The 20,637-nt window shown below is 38.2% G+C and overlaps 1 long non-coding RNA gene across 1 annotated transcript in view; it reads right to left on the bottom strand.

Moving 5' to 3' along the window:
- The window catches only part of LOC116184163 (uncharacterized), a 45,104-nt gene extending 26,007 nt beyond the window's left edge, over positions 1–19,097 (bottom strand). The window contains exons 1-2 of the long non-coding RNA XR_004148909.3: positions 14,489–19,097; positions 10,633–10,731 (exon numbers count right to left, since the gene is read on the bottom strand). This is a non-coding gene — a long non-coding RNA (uncharacterized LOC116184163). The remainder of the gene's footprint in view (positions 1–10,632; positions 10,732–14,488) is intronic.
- Positions 19,098–20,637: the final 1,540 nt, after the last annotated feature.

Here is a 20,637-nt window from a genome sequence, read left to right as displayed (position 1 = left end):
ATCCAGAATCTGATCCTAAAAATTATCATCAGGTGAAAACACATGGATACCTTGGAAAATAGAGATCATAGAAGTATTATATTCTTAAAAGATATAAAATATATATAAACCATACACAGAGTCCCCTCAATGGCAACTATTTCTTGGAGTTATCTCTTGGGAGGCAGATTTCAAGTCAAACTGTGATTATAGGTATGCTAACACAGTTCAGAGTTAGCAAGATGTTCATTATAGGTAAATATTTTCTTTGTCAAATAATATATGCCATAATAAATTCTTTGTTTGTACCGAAAGAATAAACAAGGCTTCACTTTTTTGTGATTTATGCCACAGTACAATATAGTTCTTCGGAAACATTTTATAGAAAATGTAAGCTATATCTTATCTGAAAGTATATCTGGATAAAAACCACGTGTGGTGTAAAGCAATGCCAGCCTCAGAAAAGTTGGTGGCATTTGTTTGCACTTAGCCTTGAATTGAAATTGGCACAAGGTATAGAATTCTGATGATCATGTTTCATATCTTTATCATGTCTGCCCTGATCCCAAGATAAATAGACCATTTCCCAGCAATACAGTATTTCTAGATATCATTTACTGTAAAATTCTCTGTAAGCAATTTCAATTCTCATGCAGACTCTACTATATTGTATTTTCAAAAAGTTCAACAACAAGAAAATGAAAGTAGAGGATCAAAGCAAGTCTTTTTACAGTTGAAAACAAGAAAAACTTGTGAGTTTAATATTGGTACTGTCAGAACAACTAAAAAGCAATGCTATCAGAGGACTTAGTGGAACCTCAGAAAAAAGTAAAGACTTAGGGTCCAGTTCATTCTTTTATTAAGTTTCTTGATGAAAACAAATACAGTTACCTGCCTGCTAAGAAAAAAAGAAACAACCAACTGCTCTCTCCTGCCCCACAAACAAAAAACCCACATAAAAAAAGGTTTTGGCTTGGTAAAACAAATAAAAAGAAATATAAAAAATCCTAAACCAGCCAAATATTGTGACTGACTTGAATGAGTACAGGCATTCACCTCAGACATCTCACTGTCACACAAAGACAAACAGTTCCAATTCAGATGTCTACCCAAATTCAAGGAACCTGTAATTCTGCACCTTCACCCCCAAGCCAGCTGCCCTGGGCAGAGCTGTTGTCATTGCCTGCTGATGGAGAGCAGAAACACTCCTCATGCAAAGGAGCATGCTTTGTTTCCTAACAAAGCTAAGAAATGCTTAGCATATCAGTTCCCTTTGAATAACCATATTAATCCTAAAAATGGTTGCTTTATGTGCAAGGAGTGAGTGTCATTGTCCCAGCACCAGTGGCTGCTGCAGCCAGCACTGCTGCAGGTGGCCTGCAGGATTTTATGCTGCTGGAGCTGAAGCTGCTCTTTGGAGCTTCCTGCTGTGGAGATGGCCATCAATCCTAGCACTGCTCAGCAACTTAAATTATGCAGAAGGCTCTTCTAAATTCTTTACACTTCCTACACTGAAGCCACAAGACCAGCAGACTAATTTGTTCTGTGAATTTAACTGGCTTTAGCATAGCTCCCTTTACTAGAGAATTTATGCCACTGATGACAGACTTAAATTTTCCCCAGGCTGTCAGCTTCAGTCCAAAATTAATATGAATCCCATCGGCAGTTTCACCCATGTGCTCTCATGTCTTAGATTTCCACATTCCCATCTGATTGTGAAATCCAGTTTTTCACATATGAAACATGATCCACATTAGATTCTAGACATGAACTGGAGATAAAGTTCTTTTCTGACTCTTACTTAAGACTTTTTTCTTTTACTATTGCTATGTTACAATACCACAACTCCAGAACAAGGAACTCAAATCATGAGCCAATTAATAGCAACATGAAACCAAATATTTGCTGCAAAATTGTTGAGTAAAAGCTAGAGAATCATAACTCATTTGATAAAGTGCAGCATCAATAATACATATAAATATTCTTACAGTTTTATACATTTGCATAATTATATGTTCATATACCAGGGGTTAATGAGATTCTGCATTGGCATGGTTGTCTTTCAGACATTATAGATCACTGATAAACAAGCAAAACATGTGAATCCACCAATATTCACCTGAATTGTATATTTATAGCAGCTAGTCTAGGAGAGTGGGTAGATTTTTACATCTCTTTATGCATCTTCTCCAGAAGGTGTTTCTGCCTCTACAATGCTTCATTTACTTTGAGTGCTGTGTTCAGTGCTAGCCTCCAATTTAGAAAGGACATTGAGATGCTGGAGAATGCAATGGAGCTGGGAAAGGGTTTGGAATACAAATCCAATAAGGAGCAGCTGAGGGAGCTGGGGTTGTTTATCCTGGAGAAAAGGAGAGATCTCAAGGGAGATCTTATCATTCCTGAAAGGTGGTTGCAGTCATGTGGGGGTCAACCTCTTCTCCCAGGAAAGCAGAGACAGGACAAGAGGACACAGTCCAGGCCAGCTGTGCCAGGCGAGGTTTAGGTTGGATGTTAAGAAGGATTTATTCACAGGAAAGCATTGGAAGAGCCTGCCCAGGGAGGTGGGGGAGTCACCATCCCTGGAGGTGTTGAGGAAAGACTGGATGTGGCACTCAGTGCCATGGTTGACAGGGAGGTGTGTGGTCACAGGCTGGACTCAATGACCCCCGAGATCTTTTCCAGCCTGGCTGACTCTGTGACTCTGTGATCCTATCCCCACTGAACAGCTTCCTCATGGTGTAGTGTCCACTTAGGTCGTTCAGGTTGAGTAGGAGTTACATGAGCCCTAAACAAAAACTGTGATTCTGGAGATCAAAATACAAATCCTTATCTGAACCACAGGTTCACAGCATGCTCTTGTCAAACCATGTAATCTATCCTAAAACTTCTTGTCTTTCTTATAAAATTGAGACACCTTGCTATCTGATGGGGGAGAGCAGGAAATGAGAGATGCTCATTTCTATGCTAATGAGGGCTTTAAGAAGATAAACACCAAAGAATTCAGAAATGCTTAAACTGAATACGGCTGGCACAAAAATTACTACCATTGTGCTACTGTGGGTTTGCATTTGGTATGGTTTAATTTAACCAGCAATATGACATGCAGCATGTCAGCTACCAAATGAGAAAGAAAGTGAAAGAGAAGGAGAAAAGGAGGGAGAAGAGGGGAGAGAAAGAGGAACAGAATGTAGCATTATGGATGGAAGGAAAGTAACAAGGGTACAGTCTATTATAAGAAATTACTTATGAATAAATTGCAAGGCTGTAAGAGCTAAGAAAACAAGAAGGGAATAACAATTAGATAGAAAGCACAGACAGTCTAAGAGAAAAAATTTCTTCTCAAAAGAAAGGTGCGAGGTCTTGTGCTGATTGAAGATAATAGGTACATTAATTGGCATTTTAAAACATCCTGGAGAAAAGCTCAGAAAGCTATTTGTTATCCAGGACTGAAACAAATAAATGAAGCAAAATATTTAATAATAATAATAACACTACTACTACTACTACTACTACTACTAATAATAATAATAATAATAATAATAATAAAGCACTCCATTGTTGGGAAGATGCAGAAGGATGGCTACAACTTTTGGTCGGGTGGAAACAGCACATAAAGCAACCTCTTTTAGGATTAATACAGTTATTCAAAGGGAACTGATATGCTAAGCATTTCTTAGCTTTGTTAGGAAACAAATTTTCAGTTTCATACCAGGGATACGATGCAGCTGGAGGGTTTTATTATAAGAAAAGAGCTCCTACATTAAAATTCATTTTACTTGAAATGTCTCACAAAACCACTCTGTTCTACGTAACTGAGGTAGAAGTCATGTACACTCCCTTTGTAATAAAATATCTCCCATTATCTAGAAATTTATCTTTGCCAATTTGCAGTCTATCCTTGTAAGTGGAACAATATTCTCCATGTGCAATTTATAAACATTCACAGCTGTTATCTTGTGGCACTTGCTTCCATGTAAAATTGTGGGATTTCAAATGCCCCTCTAATGCTTTCTTGATTATTGTAACATGCATTTACAGCCTACAAATACCTCAAAAAGAATGTCTGTCCTTGCTACCATTGCTGTGAATCTTCAGTGAAGTCAAGTAACTTTTCCACTAATTGTAAATGGACCTAGGGCTTCTGTCTTGGTGGACAGACAGCCGGACACAAGCCAGCAGTGTGGCCAAGAAGGAGCTGGTGAAGGGCCTGGGACTGATTGTGCTAGCCAATAACATTTCTAACCATGGATAATGTCAAATATCTGAATAACCCTACCAGTTAGCCAGACAACCACAAGAATCTGCACAAGATTAGAGTTTCCTACAATACAACATTAAATGGCACTAGTGTAAACCTCCAGTACAAAAGATGCATCATTTTATAAAATCCTATTGATTCACATAATTAGACAACTTGCTTAATTATATGAACAAAATGACAAAGAAATCATACTGAGATTAAAAGCCTGAGGGCTTCCTATGGCTATTTAGAGCCAGGCTGTCAAAACTGATATTAGCGTTTACAGGATTTCCTCACTGTTTACTGCGGTGTCAGAGAAACTACCTCACCCTCAGAAGATATTTGAGGTGTCTTCAAAGAGCTGAGCCTTAGAGACACCACGGACAAAAGGAAAAGGCAGTTTCCAAAGTCATGGAGACTAGCTTGACTTACAACAGGTTTTGATGCCACACAGACAGTCCTGAGGACCTCACAGGGCTCTTAAAAAAATCTTCATTTCCTCTTTCCAGACTAACTACCAATACAACCCTGTGTTGTACCTCATTCGTGGCTCCCTGGGGAAGACTTTGCAGCTTTCATCAACAATATTTGCTCAGAAGAATATAGTCCACAGCTGGGCGTGAGCCCCTTTAAGTAAGAAAAAAATGTTAGGGGCAGCATAAGGGATTTTATATCAGAAGAAAGTGCAGTTCCTTCGTGACAGACTTGCCTGAATACCTCTACCAGATTCTTCTCCAGATAATGTGTGTGTCCTACCAGCCCTGCTGAAGAAGGCAGAGCGACACGGCAGCAGCAAGCTGAAGCAGGCTTTGACCCAATTGACATTAGCAGGACTTTTTCTAATTTCTGTGCAAGCACGCAAAAGTAGTAGAAAGAAAAATTAAACAAATCTTCCCACCATGCCTCCTACATCCTTCCAGGTCTTCCTTGTTTGCCCACTGATACACAGAAGAAATGAAGAGAGCTTGGAGAAGCAGTGCCAGGGGCAGGGATCCTGCCCTTCCTCCCCTCTCTGAGAGGAACAATGTGGTTATCCAGAGCTCAGTGGCAGAGCAGTCAGAGCTGCTTTTGGTCACCTCTGACTCCCATTAGAGACTTGAACAGGACTTTGAAGTCGCCTGCCCTGGCAGATGAGGCACAGGTGAGCATCACTCGTGCTGGCCGCGCCGCGGGGCCGCGCGAGGTCGTGACCCAGCCGCTCGCCAGCGGGGCAGGGTTTTGTTATAAATGAAAAGTTGTCCAGCCAAATTTAAATGAAAAAATAAAATATTTATTTTACGATCCAATTCTATTTAGCCAGCTATAAGGAAAGACTAGTGCTGAGCCTGGGGTCCGCCCTAGGTGTGTAATAAAGAAGTCAGCTTTAGCAGAGGTTTTCCTCTATGCCCATACACTTCTATCTTGGCACAAATGGTTTTTATAGGAAAAATTCCGCCTGAGACCAAGATTTGGGCAGTTAGTTTTTTTTTTTATTTAGAGTTTATAATAGTTTATATATAAGATTTTTTTTTTGGTGATGAGGAGGAGCAAATCAGTGTCTGGAGCTGTTGAATCCTTTGGTGAAATTTATGGGAACTCTGTATTTATACATATATGTTTGAGGATTTCTATGATATTTATCTCAGGTCTTTTATGTGATGATTAGTGCTTAGGCATCCTCCTATTTCTTTAGACATGGCCCATCCCCAGGCTGAGACACATTCTTTATGTGTAAATTTGGTTTCAACATACACCAGGTTTCACTTGTGAGGGTGGGGGGAACTCCTAATACAAACATGTATATTTCAATAAATATTTAATATTAATATGTAATATATGTTTATAACGTATTAATATGTATATTACATATTAATATATGTAATATTAACATTTAATATTACATATATCATACTAGAAATGGCGTGAATTATATCTATTACACATTATATATATATATATATATATATAGTATCTATACTAGTTTGGAAGGCTTTGCCTGTCACAGGAACTGAGTTCAGGAAACAACAGTGCAAAATTCTGATCCAGAGCCATTTGGAGTCATTAGGAACCTGCTTTAAGGATGCTCTTATTGTTGGTTCAAGTAAAGCTTCAGCAGAGGCTAATAAAGAAAAAACCCAAACTGTTCTCCCAAGCCTCCACCCGCTCTCCTTCACCCCAAATGTGTGGCAGCACCAGAGTCTGCCCTGCCTCTCTTCAAACACTTCCAATAAAAAAAGAAAACCGAGGCCAAATCCGTAAACCTCTTCAGCTACAAGATTAAAAAAAAATTGTTTCATTTCCCTTCCTCTCCACTTCCTGCCCCCAAGAAATATAATCTTGAATCAATCTTTAGCTCAACCAAATAAAATCATGAAATAATGCAAAGAAAATGAACATTATTTGTGATTTCAGGGGCCAGAAAACATAGCAGCAGGAAGAATTTATTGCTGACCTTCATGCCAAGTGTCTGCTGAAGAATATACGATGGCTGCAACTGGATAAAAAATTATTTTCATTTCAACAAACAAAAGAAATGAATATTTCAGAAGTGATTTTTGCCTGTTTTTCAAGACAAGGCAACTATATATGCTGTCTGTGGATTTGTTTTAGCTAAAAAGCTCAATTTCTCATAAGCCCCTCACAGAGAAAAGAAAAGAAGGGTTAAATGCATACTTAATTGACTTCACACATTAGTAATCATAGCATGTGTAGAAATCAGATGTGTTTGAAATATTCATGATGAATTGCAATACCACTATCACACTTCTACATTTCGGTCAAGCTTGAAAATGGGTTTGTTTCTGTGAAAAATGTCACTAAGATACTTGCTTTTCTTTTTACTCTCTCATTATTTAATTTTTTTTTCTTTTTGCATGAAAAGTACTTTGCAGCTAGCTTACATGAATTCGTATTAACTTTAGCTTCCTAGGGGTGAGATTCATATTTCATGTTGATATTTCAATGCAATGACAGCCATATTCTCAACTACTACATAAAGAGATGTTTGGGTGTGGGGATAGCTGACAAAGTTGTATGAATGAAAAAACTTTAAGAAATAAAATTAGTAAGACATTAAGAACATGCTTAATGTTTGTAGAAAATTTAGTGTTAGAAAGAAAATTAGTAAGACATTAAGAACACATTTTAACTTCAGCTCTTTTCTCACAGGGAAAGAAATTTCAAACAGTTCGGAATTGGGTAGTGGTCAAGTTTAATTTGAGGGCAAACTTTCAGGTGTCATATGCTTGATAAAAGTTTATTTAAAGGATTAAAAAAGTTTGAAGCATTCTATTTGAGGAAATGTTAATTGAAATTTTTTCATCAATACACTTCCAAAATGCATTGCTTTTACCTGCATAGTTTATGTCCAGAAAATAGGCCATCAGAGGACATTCTTCAATACTTTTACACACAAACTGTTTTTAATTGTCATTCAAACCAAGCACTCTTCTATACTCTGATGGCTATCAGAGCTGTTTGGAAAGCAAAGCTCTTCTTGTAGAAGGAATTCACTTCTTTAGGAAAAAAAATAAGTTCAGTGCAGAATCAAAGGGTTTAAATGTAAACTCAGTATTATTTCTTGAGAAAAACAGAAATTAGTTCACCAAGACATTTGAAACAGTCATTTGAAATTCTCTGTCTCTGTTGGCAGGTAGGCAAGGTGCTTCATGACCATCTTTAACCAGCTCCCTGTTCAGCCTGACCTCCTGGTGCCAGATATCAGGTTCTCAAGTCTACTTGGTGCATGAAGAGCCAAGGGCTCAGGTGGGGATGTTTCCTGACAATCCCCTCCTCTCCTCTCACATCTCTCTGAAGAGAAGAAGCCAGAAAGGGAGGTCGTGTCAAGGGTGTCTGGTACAAACCACCCCTTTTGCTTTGTTGTACCCAAATGAGCTGCAAGAATTTGGTTTACTTTTGTTTATCATTGTGTGGAACAGCCACTGTTTCATACAGAGAGCAGGAACAAGGAGTTATGCTAAAAAAAATGAAATATTTATGACTGGCACAGTAACACAGCATAAAGAAATGGTACAAGAGAAGATCTGGAAAGGGAAGAGACAGGATGTGGCATGAAGTATCACTGGCACTAGAAGACAAGACAGGGGGCCTGGCTTGGCACTGGATATCCTATAACTCAGCCAGGCTCAGTTAAAGGCATGAAGATCTTGAGCTGCATAAACCTGCTTTCAGCAGTCATAAAGGAATAGTATCTTACACACATCAATTATATAGTAGATTTAGACATAACCTGAAGCTGTAGACCAGTGAAGAAGAGAGAAAAATGCAAAAGTTTGTTAACAAAGACATAAAAGTGATCCCTTCATCAATCCAAGAGAGATGAAGAAGAAAACACCAACTCCATATTCAGCAGCACATTCCTCCTGGCAAAGGATTCCAGATACTGACAACTCTTCATCACCCTTTAGAACACTCACCACACAGACTGAAATCACTGATTAAGATCCAGAGTAGTAGCAACACTGCAAGTGTAATGCCAGAAAAGGAGAGGAAACTCTGTGTGTCTCTCTGTGTGTGTGTGTGTGTGTGTTTGCAGCAATGTTAACTGCATTATTATTTTTTCTTCTCCTGCAGCAATTAGATGTGGACTAATAATGATCAAACTCTCAGAACTTCAGATTTACTAACAAGAAAGTCTTGGCATTACTTATACATAATATGTGCTTTCTCCTTGTCCCAAAAACATTGGAATTTAACGTAACATTGGCTGGGCTGACTATTGGAGAAAATGCCACACAACTACAAAATCTGTTAGTCTGGACAGAAGGTAAAATGCAGGAAGCACACACTGAAATAGAAACTTATTCAGCATGGATTTTTAAAATAGAAATATTTTCAGGATGGATTTTTAATCTACCATGTCAACACTTTTAGTCACTCAGTCTTTCAATTTGGCACCATCTGTGCATTACAGTTATTACTTGGGACATCACTCGATTATATTAGTTTTCAATCAGAAATCTATTTGAGAGGAAATCATTGTTTCCAATCCAATTAGACTTTGCCATATTTCTCTGATCTTGCAACACTTTGCTGTTAAAAACAATGAGATATTTACTGTCGACATTCTGCTGATTACTGAGGATTTTCACAAACTGGAGCACACACATTGATGCAGCTCATTGGTATGCTCTGTGGCATCCCTGTGATCAGCCAGTCACTTCCCTTAAAGTCCCAGTCCTTGTAGCTCCTGGTACTGTGAAGACTCACAATTAGGCTTTACTTTACCCATAAATAGAAAGTCATCTATTTGCAAACCAAATCTTCATGGGAAACTACAGGCTGGGGATACATCTGCTGGCTTGGCATTAACATTTTAGCTTCCAGCCAATTAGGACAGAACAGTACCTTACATTATTCTAGGGCATAAAGTATTGATTCCAAATTACAATTGCTGTTTTCAACTTTAAAATGTCACCTCACCTACCTTTTTACAAAGTGAAATTCATCAGATTTTACAGCAACAACCCTTCCTGCTACAAGAAAAGTATCACTTTATACCAATTGGAGATGAATTAAATTACAATGGAATTTTTTTAGCTACAAATTATAGCCATATTAATACCTACACAGTTCCCTATGAACATTAAATGCAAAAGGATTTTTTCTCCAATGATTAGCCATTTTAAAGAATAGCCATTTAGTGCATGCAAATTTCCTGCCTTGCAGACCAAGTATGAATTAGAACCTTAGGAGGCTGACTTATATGAATAAGCTTAGATAGTGCTAATTATAAAACCAACATAGTGCAGTCACACTTAAACTGTACAACTCTTATTGCAACATGGGTGACCCCTGTAAATTTGGTAGGCAAAACCAGAACTCTTTGTCGCCACATTTTGATGTAGGACAAGAGTTATCATAAAATAGGAATTAGAAATATTAGAAAATTTCTAACCTGTGGGTAAAATCTACTCAAGGCTTTGAATACATGAGAGCTTAAGCCCTGCAATATCTATGCATTAGGTACATGGCCACTAAATTAAAATTCAAACCCAGAGTTGTCAATATCCCTCCAAAATCATTGTGTTGTCACCTTCTTTCCTCATACTTTCTTCCAACACTTCAAAGGAAGGACAAGCAGGAATCCAAACCCAACTGCCAGCCCCACAGGCAGTTTAGGGTATGGCTTAACAGTGAACTTAAAAGCCCTGAGGCCAAGAAAGAATCTGAATTCATCAAAATTGTGTAAACAGTTCTAATCAATATATTTCTACCAGAGCACACACACTGAAATTTCTGCATTAAAAACTGAATATTTCTTCTACCCATCACAACTGAATATTTCTTGTAATACCCACCACAACCCCCTACAAAACAACAAGTTTTTGTAGCTTTACAGCATGTTCCTTGCTCTTCTCCTGACCCACATGGGAGCTGTGGAAAATCTGTGTTTCACTTCAGCTTTTCTGTACCTTAGCATTCCCAGGTTCCAGAGATTCTCTGCTGCAAGAAGAGATCAGAAAAATGGCAGTGGACAGAGGAGCAGCAGCACAACATGGAAGATGCCAAGTCTGGAATATAATTTCCATAGATAATGTGATGAAAAGAGACATACACCCCAGAAATATAAAAGTTCAGTCAGAGATATTGTCTCTAATTGTGGCTGCTGACTCTCTCTGCTTCAAGATTGCAAAAAAATCTTATCAGACTGAGAGAGCAAAGAAGCCCTGGAAAGCAAATAAAAACAAAGCACCATGGAAGAGCAAGAACCATTAGAATTTAATCTTAACAACACAATTTCCTCCCTTTTTATAAAGACTTCTAAAAGTTCTGTAGCTAGAAATACCCTACCTTGCAGGGCAAGGACAGGGACAAATGTTCTATTCTTCATTTTTTCATGGTACATGTTTTTGTCCTTGCATTTCAGGGTCAGTAAAGCAATTCACCCAGGCAGACAAACTTGTTTTGTGCATTAAGCATTTACTAAATTAATTCTTCTATTTCTATTTAGCACTTTCATAAATCTGCATGCCAATAGAACTTTATCATGCTAGTGTTTTGGTTTTTTTTCCTGCTTTTTACCAAAAATCAAAGCTCCATCAATACTTCTGTTGTCAATATATGCAGTTACAGAAAGAAACTGTAATCTGCAGAATTGCTACAAGGATGAAGCTAACACATGCAATGCACAGATAAAACAGTCTATATTTTACCATACCTAAACACCACACGTTGTTAGAATCAATTTAATGTAACAGCAACACCACTGGTGCTGAACTATGTGCAACATTAATTCCTGCAACATAGGGGAAATTTGAGAAATCCAGATAGCAGACAGAAAGCTGTCATTTCTTTCCCATCAAGTTCTGTGATTTATGCTCTAATTGTCAAACCTTGTAAGGCAGAGATGCAAAACCCACAGAGATCAAAGATTTTGCATTCCAAAAACCTTGCTTTACATTTAGCAAAATATTTCTTGTTCATTGTCAATTTTACTCTGCAGCAGAGGCTTTCTTACGCTTTTCATTTTGGCTGCCAAAAACCCAGCCTCATCTATGAAGACCTGTGTGTCTCTACTTTCCACTTGATAAAAATTAAAACAAACAGAAAACAACAGATGATCCTGTTTATTGCTGGAGTGTTTTTCTCATCCAAAATTAATCTGTTTTATTTTATTCCCTTTCTAAGCTAGGCTTTTGGTAAAGTTGATTTGGAAGTGGGGGAAGATCAGTTATTTGGAAGAATGCAGGGTAAGGTAGGGGAGGAGACTGATATTTTGGATGAACAGCTAATGCATGAGGAACAGATTAGTATGATTTGCAGGGATTAAAAGGGTTATATAATAAATTGATTATGAGAAAGAATTAATCATTGAGTTAGTGGTGCTACTCAGTTTTAAAATGCTTACCATGTTAAAAAGAAGATTCAATTTTCCACAGTGAGGAGTTAGTTTTTATGGATAAACTCTTTCAAGGTGCCATGCCACATAATTGACATACTGAGAAGTTTGCTATTACATTACTTCATTATTTTGATTTGAAATTTGAAGACTGAAAGCTTTAATTTGGGCCCAGTCTCAAGGGAGAAAAATCCTAATCTGGGGACATACAGCAGAAGAACACAAAGTGAAATTTTCCTACTGTCCCCTTACTAGTCCAATAAAATTTCTCTTCTGGTCTCAAAATTGTGTTGTTTGTTTATATAAGTGGCCTCAAATTCTGCAGCTCAGCCTAAAACACTGTAAAAGCTATCAGAGATGCACCATTAGGAAGGAAAAGAGGAAATCCCATGCAACCAGAGAACTAAAACAGTTCAACAACAATGCTCTTAAGAGAAAGGAGTTTTGCAGGCGTCTGTCTGAGTTCCTCTGAAATTACCACTAAGTCTGCTGATATTTTAATTCCATTAGTAAAACTATGTGACTAAATAGGAATGTATATTCCTTGTCTTCCTCTTCCCCAAAGGCAGCAAAAAAAGATGAGGTCTAGTTTCAGAGACAGTGCCTGAATGAGAAAGCAAGAAAATTATAAGCCCCTTCTGTTGAGCAGGAAAATTCCACTACTACAGTAAAGATTTCCCTAGAACATCCCCAGCAATGTTTCCCACCTATCAGATATTTCTATACACTGGGGTCATCTGCCCAAAAACTGTTACAATAGTTAAAATCTACGGTAGCCATAGAGACATAATAAAGTATCAAAAATAGCATTGTGAAACGTATTTAAAAGGATTTAGAAAAGGATATGAAGAGAAGAGCATGCCCTGCACAGCCAAGTAAAGGCACATGGTTTCTTCTGCTGTATATGCATTCCTCTCTGCACTCAAATACAAATACATCTCAGTAAGAGAGCAGCTCGAGCATTTCTTCATTACAACCAAACCCCTTGATGTGTCTGCAGCCCACAGAGATAAGTGAATATTTAGGAGCAGGAAGAAGATGCAGTTCCTGTTTCAGAGAATTTGAATAGGAGACATTGAGGCTGCTATTTTGGTAGCCTCCCCAGATTATTGCCATAGGTGTGGGAGAAAGAACAGAACACAGAGAGATGACAAAAACAGATCAAACACAGCAATGAAGGCAGGAATTGTGCAGAAGAACAAATGCAGACATAGCCACTCACTTTTCTCTACAGAACACAATAGTGTGCAGCTGAAACACACAGCAATATCTAAGCATTGCTTGCAGAAATAAGCAGCTTCCACTGCTGTTAAATAAAGGTGCACTACAATGAAGACAAAGACAACAGGAAGGAGGAGATGGACAACACAATTCCAACACAATTTCCAGCACATTATTATCTATATTAAGCTGAAACGCCCCTTAAGAGGCATTTTAGGCAGAGTAATATATAGGTGCAATTCTGATACTGAGCATCTCAGCAAAAAGAATATTTAGGCTTGGGTCTTGCTATGATGGTCTCTGCAAACATTTTTTAAAGGAACTGATTGTCTTGTATTATTTGAGTAGAAGGGAGATAAGTAAGGCACAGTCCCCTTAGTTTTTATAAATCTCAATAATTAATACTGTTGCCTCATGCATTGTATGAGCGAGGCATAAAAAAACCCCACTCAGAATTCCTAAAAAAATTATTATAAATGGAAATGTCCCCACTTTTAACATGTGAGACTTTTATTCAAGTCCTCCTGACAATATAGAGAACTCAGAATTATTCCAATTTTTATTGATTATTTTTTCCTAAAAATAAACAGAAATGTTTTCAGCACTATGGGAATTTATAGTATATTTATGTGATTATGTTATGTTATGTTATGCTATGTTATGTTATATTAATTATTATGTTATGTTATGTTATGTTTGTTATGTTATGTTATGTTATGCTATGTTATGTTATATTATGTTATGTTATATTATATATTATATTATATTATATTATATTATATTATATTATATTATATTATATTAATTATAATATTTTGTCTATGGAGAAGTAAAACTGAGATTACAGTTTCTTTGTTAATGATTATTTTAAAAAAGAAGAAAATACAAATTAAAAAACCAACCAAACAAACAACCAAACCAACAAAAAAAAGTTTAAAAATAAAAACAAACCAAAACACCCCCCCATGAAATGCAAGAAATTAAAACATTAGTCTATAAAAACTGTAGACAATTTTTGACATATTCTGTTCTGCATATACTATCTAGCGTTGGACAGAAATTTTTTTAGTACTGATAAAAAGAAAATTCAGCAGAGAAAAGGACCAAAAATCAATTTGAGTATGGCGTTCCAGATTTTCTGAGTTTGTCTGCTAAATGTGCTTTTTGCAGAACACCTGTTCTGCAAAACAGATCCAGGGATGGCTCACCTGCAGGGCCACCAAGCTGGTACCCTCAGCTCCCAGCAGGGAACTTGAAGCTGGGTGTCCAAGCTTTCTGCACTCTCAGAGGAAGGGGTTGGGCTCCTTGAGGATGGGATTTGCCAGAACAAGCCAGCTGAAGAGAAAAATTTGCCAGTCCAAGCCAACTGAAGAGAAAAATTTGCCAGAGCAAGCCTTGCTGAGGATGGAGCTGTCTGCAGGTCAGAGTAGAGCTCTCTTATCAAAGGGCAAATGGAGCCTTTCAGCCTGGAACCCCCAGTCTGAAGTCAGCCCTCCACTCAAATCACAAACTGTACTAACAGCTTGATCAAAAATCAGCATTTTCCAAAGTTTGCCAGTAGTTCTGGGCTTTGCCATTCTAATGCTGCAGAGTAAGTGCCAAGGACCAGCACTACTTCAAAAGTCTTGCCCTTCACCACTCCAAAATAGAAGGTTGCCAAGAGGAAAAGGAAAGTGACTGAAACCTCCCTTGACTGCTTGAACACTCGGGACATTAATAATTCTGTTCAAAACCTCATGCTTGGGTTTTTTCCTCCATTAACAAACAAGAGTTTTATAGTTTTCCCAAAAGAGGCTGTGTGAGCATCTTTCCTCTAAACAGAAAGCCTTCAGTTGCTGACAGAGGGACAGAAGGTATTTTTATAATTTTAAAACACATTTTTGTGATAGATTCAAGAGCTTTAATCAGTTAAACAGGAAAATACTTTGTACAAATGTTAAATTCCCCAATCAGGCCCCGTTTCTTTTTTTTTTTTTTCTGTGAAAATGGAACAGGAATTGTACTTGAGGAAATAAATAGCCCTCAACTAGTGTCCCAAAACATGCTGCGAAATGACCCAAACTCATTATTTGTTCATTGTCTTTAAAAGTAAACTAATACCCAGCATTCTCTTTTGAACAGTATGTTTCAGCAATCAGGTGAAAGATCCAGGACACCCCTTTCTGGATGAACAGGGTTGTAATGTATATTTTATCAGCAGATGGAATTTGTCAGCAACACACAAATGAGTCATTCTATTAGAGTTTCTCTCAAAAACATACATACATGCTTATTGCTGCTTTGTTCTAAAGAAAGAAAACAGCCTTGTATCAAACTGCTCTTCTCCAAGGGCTTTTCCTTTAATATGACTTTCAAACAGCTCCTTCCCAACATGCAGAGTGTTACCAAGGAAACCAGGAATGGTGGGAAGCCACAACATCTTTTATTTGTCCCAGGCAAAGGCAGCAAAAAACCCATTAAAGCAAAATTTAAATAACTTTACTCACTCCAGGTCCAGCCTTTCTCTTTCATTCAGGGAATGGGTTTGGCAGCACATTTGACTTCTGTCCCTGTTTTTCCTAGAGGACCCTAACCCAATAAGTACCAGGTACCAATAAGTTTCACACCCTGTTAACATTGCAGGATTCATTTGCCACCTGATGCTGCCTGTCCTAGCATAAGGAACTTGCTGAATGTTGCAGTAGTTCAAACCCCTGACAGATATTTGGCTAAATTACACTAATCCGTGTCACAAGCAGGAAGACGATTCTTGGTTTCACTCTCTGAGTCAGCTTTAGGTTTGGTCTGAAGCTGTTTGGTTTCTCATTAAAATATAAATATGCATTTGGGAAAAAAAAAAATTGACAAGCTTCTAAGCAAACAAGTCAGAAAGCGTAAAATGACATTTTTCTTGAAAGACAGGTGAGATCCAGCTTTCAAGGCTCAGCTAAGTCACAGTTATGTAAATTGCACAATAAAACTCAGTGGTAAAAGCTAATCTGTTGTGGAGATAAATGCCTAAGGCAATAGTAATAAAATGTCCTCAATAACAAACATGTCTACTCTTCTAAATTTTGTAAAAGTTTGCACTTTAGCAAAAAAAACCCAAATAAGCCACCAAAACAAACCAAAAAACAAACCCTGAACAAACAATAAAAGATGGCTTATTGTTGATGTTATGGTATTAATTAAAACTCTCATTTTGCAATCAATGCATTGTAAATTCTCTAAACTCTGCTTTCTGTGGAAGTAGGAATAGTCTCAATCCAGATCTCTGGCAGTGCTCTTGCACTTTTACATGGATTGTTTAACACTGTATTTGAGCAACTGATCCTTATCAAAGCCTCTGCTTGTGCAAAAATACCAGAAGAAATTTGTGTTAGTAGGATTGACACTGTTCCCATCTATGCCCTGTCAGGCAGCTATAACTTATTTTAGCTTGACTGAAGCTCCAGACTGATAGCTGAAGCTGTGAAAAGTGTATGGGCCTGACTGAAAGTCCTGTGTGCTAGGATGGAGTTTCTTCTGCAAGAATCTCACCACAAATTGGATGAGAGCATATAAATGTTTAATACTATGCAAGCCTAAATAGGAGGGTCCCTGCATGCTACTTATAATGAAGCTTATAAAATCCCTCTCCTTCCTTAAGGCTTCTGAAAGATGAAGGGATAAGAAGTCTGTAAAAACACGCCACATTTCAGTTCTAAAGGACTGATAGTCTAATTGATGGCTTTAAAATCTGCTAAGATTTCATAACGATCTTTCTCTGAAGTGAATCTATTAAAAAAGTGAAATTTGAGATGAAATTGGAAAATGAGCTTTTCATGTCGAGGAAATAAAGCTGATTTGTTGAATTTGTATCACTTGAAAATATCAGTTCCCCTGTTAAGTCTTAAAAGAAAAGGCAAATGAAAGAGAAAACCCATCTCTAAAAATCCTGTTAGAGGATAAAACCTTGTAAATCTACTTCTTCCCTGTTCTCGATCAAGTGCACAGCAACATTATTCCTGGTGTCACAAGGTGGTGCTCTTCCTTTCAAGGAATGCCTTTCACCTTTAAAACGACCTCATTAACTTGGAGAGAAAAGCACATGTTTTGAGACTTAGGCACATACACTAACACGGTTACTGAGAAGGAAAAACATCTAATCTGGCATAAAAATGGACAAAAGACAAGCTTTTTTTTTTATAGGTGGGTTGTATAACTTGGGCATGCTAATGCATGATCTGTACCAAGTTTTTTTACAGTCTTAAGAGCCCTTGATTAGCTGAGTGCTTAAACCTGATGTTATGTGGTTGTTTTGCAGGCAGTTCAATTTACCTAAAAGTTTCAACTCTGCAAGTAATGTTCTAATGATTAAAGCACCAAACTTATTTGTGCAACCAAGAATGCAATCCCTATACGGTTTAATTTATACTAAATCTATTTTATTTTATACTACTTCCATGTGTTCCACCTTTGGTACAACAAATCTTTTTGCACTGAACATTTATAATTCCATCAAAGATATCATGGAAGAGCTATAAGGTTTGACAGCTAGGCATGAAGAGTTGTGATTTTTGGTGCCCACTGATGTACTTGGAACCTGGGGGTTTTAATTTTTCCCAGTTAATCCTGAAAAAAATTACTAGCAGCACAGATGTTTGCCTCCATTTCCTGATTTATCAGTTGCTTGAGATCAATAAGATAGATTATGTTTCCATAAAATCATCTTTCCAGCTGCTAATAAATTCAAAAGCTAATACTGTATCAAGATTCACAGCATGGTGGTTTCTTCAGATGCATTGTTCCAGAGAAAATTCCATGGCCACAGCAACACAGGGTGCCTGTGGTACTGCTTATCATCATAGGATCATTGAGGCTGGAAGGGATCTCATCATGGAATCTAGCCTCTGGCTGAGATTGATGATTGCTGAACCTCTGAGCTAAAACTGCAACTCCAGCTGAAGTTTCACAAAGCACAACCAAGACAGCAAGCTATATAGGCAGAGAAACAGCCTCATGCAATAAAATTGATATATTAACTGATGAGACATCTAAGCTGTATGTCTGATCCCAATGGTTGCAAACCCAACCAGTGATAGAGAGCAGCACCCAAAGAGAGGGACGTGGCTGAAAACCAGCTGAGAGGTGTAGCCAGAGAAGGACACAGCAGGAGCCTGCATGCAGCAGGGCAGGAGGAGGGATGGTGCCAAGCAAGGACAGGTAAGTTTAAGTCTCTCATTGCCTACTTACACTTGAAATGTGCACCACCACCACCATGTAGCCCCACAAAGAGCTACGTGCATCACAACTGCATGAAAGCTACCTTCTCCCTTATCTGAGGCTGAGTTAAGCCTAAATGCAGCTATTTGTTTTTTTCTGAGGTACAGAGCATTCCAGAGGAAGTGTTCAGAGCTTTAAAAACCCCCAAGTCCTCAGAGAGGAGTAGTTCATGAATATTTTACCTCTGAAAATCCCATTCCTTTACTGCACCTGGGATATGAAGTGTATTGCTCCTATTTACTTTTCCCCTCACGTCTCAGTTCCTCCAATACCTCAGAGGCTCTCCCAACTAAACAGCCCAGATCATCCCCTTGGCACGTTCAAATGCCTCCTGATTTGCCACTGGCATCTACAAAACTGCTCCACGTCAACAATGCAAACATCTCTAGCATGTTTGAAAACTGAGAGCAGAGAGCAGTGTGAAACCAACAGAAAATAGCAAAAGAGCGTGTATTAGAGAGCAGAAAATGCAGTTCCTGGGTTGGGGAGGGTCACAATTAATTTGTTAGAGCCCCAGTCCTTTTTCCCTGCTGTGGAATTGCCAGCACGCTGCAGCAGAGCTCTGCAGCAGCTGGGGCTCTGATGCAGGGGATGAGCTTGCCAAGCTGCTGGGGTGCCTTGAGACCTGCTCTTTAGCAAGGCAATGTCAACAGAAGATTTTACTGCCCAATGCAGCTCTTACCATCTGGGGAAACCATTATTCTGAAAGTCAAACTCCCAGTCCTTACATTAAGTTAGGACAAGTTTTGCTGCTGTGAAAAGCTTTTTTTTTAAATGCAGAAGTGATTTACTACTGCATAATTTGGTATGCCTAGAATTTATGACAATCCAACACGGGTATGACAGTCTGCTGCCATCCTGAGTGAAACATCTGGGACTCTACAATTTTAAAACCTTGAGAGAATGAATTACATGTGAAGCCTGTGTCTCACTAAACCCCAAATTGGACTAAGCCACCACATCTTTCAGGCTGACATAGACCATGAAATTCACTTTTCAGTCACTACTGGCATGGGAAGAGTTGCACAGCAGTAATCCAGACAATAACCCCAGAAATAATGTTTCTCTGTATGCTTACCATACATCTCCAGGAAAGAAACATTTTAGGCTTAAAAACTACTAAAAGAAAGGATGGCTTTCCCCAACCACTTAATGCTTCCAAAGCATTAAAAAAAAAAAAAAAGCCTTCTGATCTTCCACTACATTTAAGTCTTCAAGCCCCTTAGAAATTCATCTCCTTCCTTAAGCATCTCTGAAAAACCTTGGTGAAGGCAAAATGCCCTAGCACCCATCACTCCTATGGACTGATTCCTCTTGATGTGCATCCATGTGCACATTCTGCCTCTGAGGCATCCCCATGGGTGACTTTGATCCACAGCACGTGCCTAGACTCTGGAAAGGCTGAAAAGGACATTTAGCTAGAATGAATACATGGAGAACTGAAGCTTGCTGAAGCTTGGGATTTTTCACCTTTCAAGAAATAATGAAGCAATGGTGATATTGACACAGCTGTCTGAGCAGAGGACAGGAGCCACCACTTCAAATAGTTTCCCCTCCGGATGAAGGCAAAGGAAGAACTGCATTGGACATAATTAGTTTTGCAGTAGAAAACAAATCAATTGAAAAAGCAAGTTTTCAATCCTCTAACACAATAACAGGAAGCATAACATTGATTTTGGTTTGAGGTGGAATGGTCTCTGCCACACAGTATCTGTGGGCCTTTCTTTGTTTAATTTATTTTTTTCCTGTCCAGAAGGTGACAACTTTAAATGGGTTAAGGCTGTTTACTAAGCACTTCCTCCATACCTGCTCAAGGTTCACCTATAAAAACCTAGAGCTGGATTTAACCATCAAAGTCACAGATATTGTGGCCCTGGGTTAACAAAGAAACATAATGAGAATTCCATATTCATCTCAAGGCATGAAAAGCCTTAGTGCAGCAATCCAATCTCATTAAACAATAATTCCAGCAGGAAGGTAGCGAGCCCCTTCAAAAACTCATCATCATCCTTTCAAAAATCTGAGACAGGAATGCTCAGCAAGTTCAATAAACTTGGTCAACCTAATTTTTTTTTCCCAGCATATCCCAGAAGGCTGCCAGATTCAGTCTTTT

This window comes from Lonchura striata, chromosome 1 (genome assembly GCF_050655825.1).
Source record: "Lonchura striata isolate lonStrDom1 chromosome 1, ASM5065582v1, whole genome shotgun sequence".
Classification (NCBI taxonomy): Eukaryota; Metazoa; Chordata; class Aves; order Passeriformes; family Estrildidae; genus Lonchura; species Lonchura striata.
The sequence above is the reverse complement of the archived record's forward strand: the minus strand, read 5'-3'. Positions and strand labels throughout refer to the sequence as shown.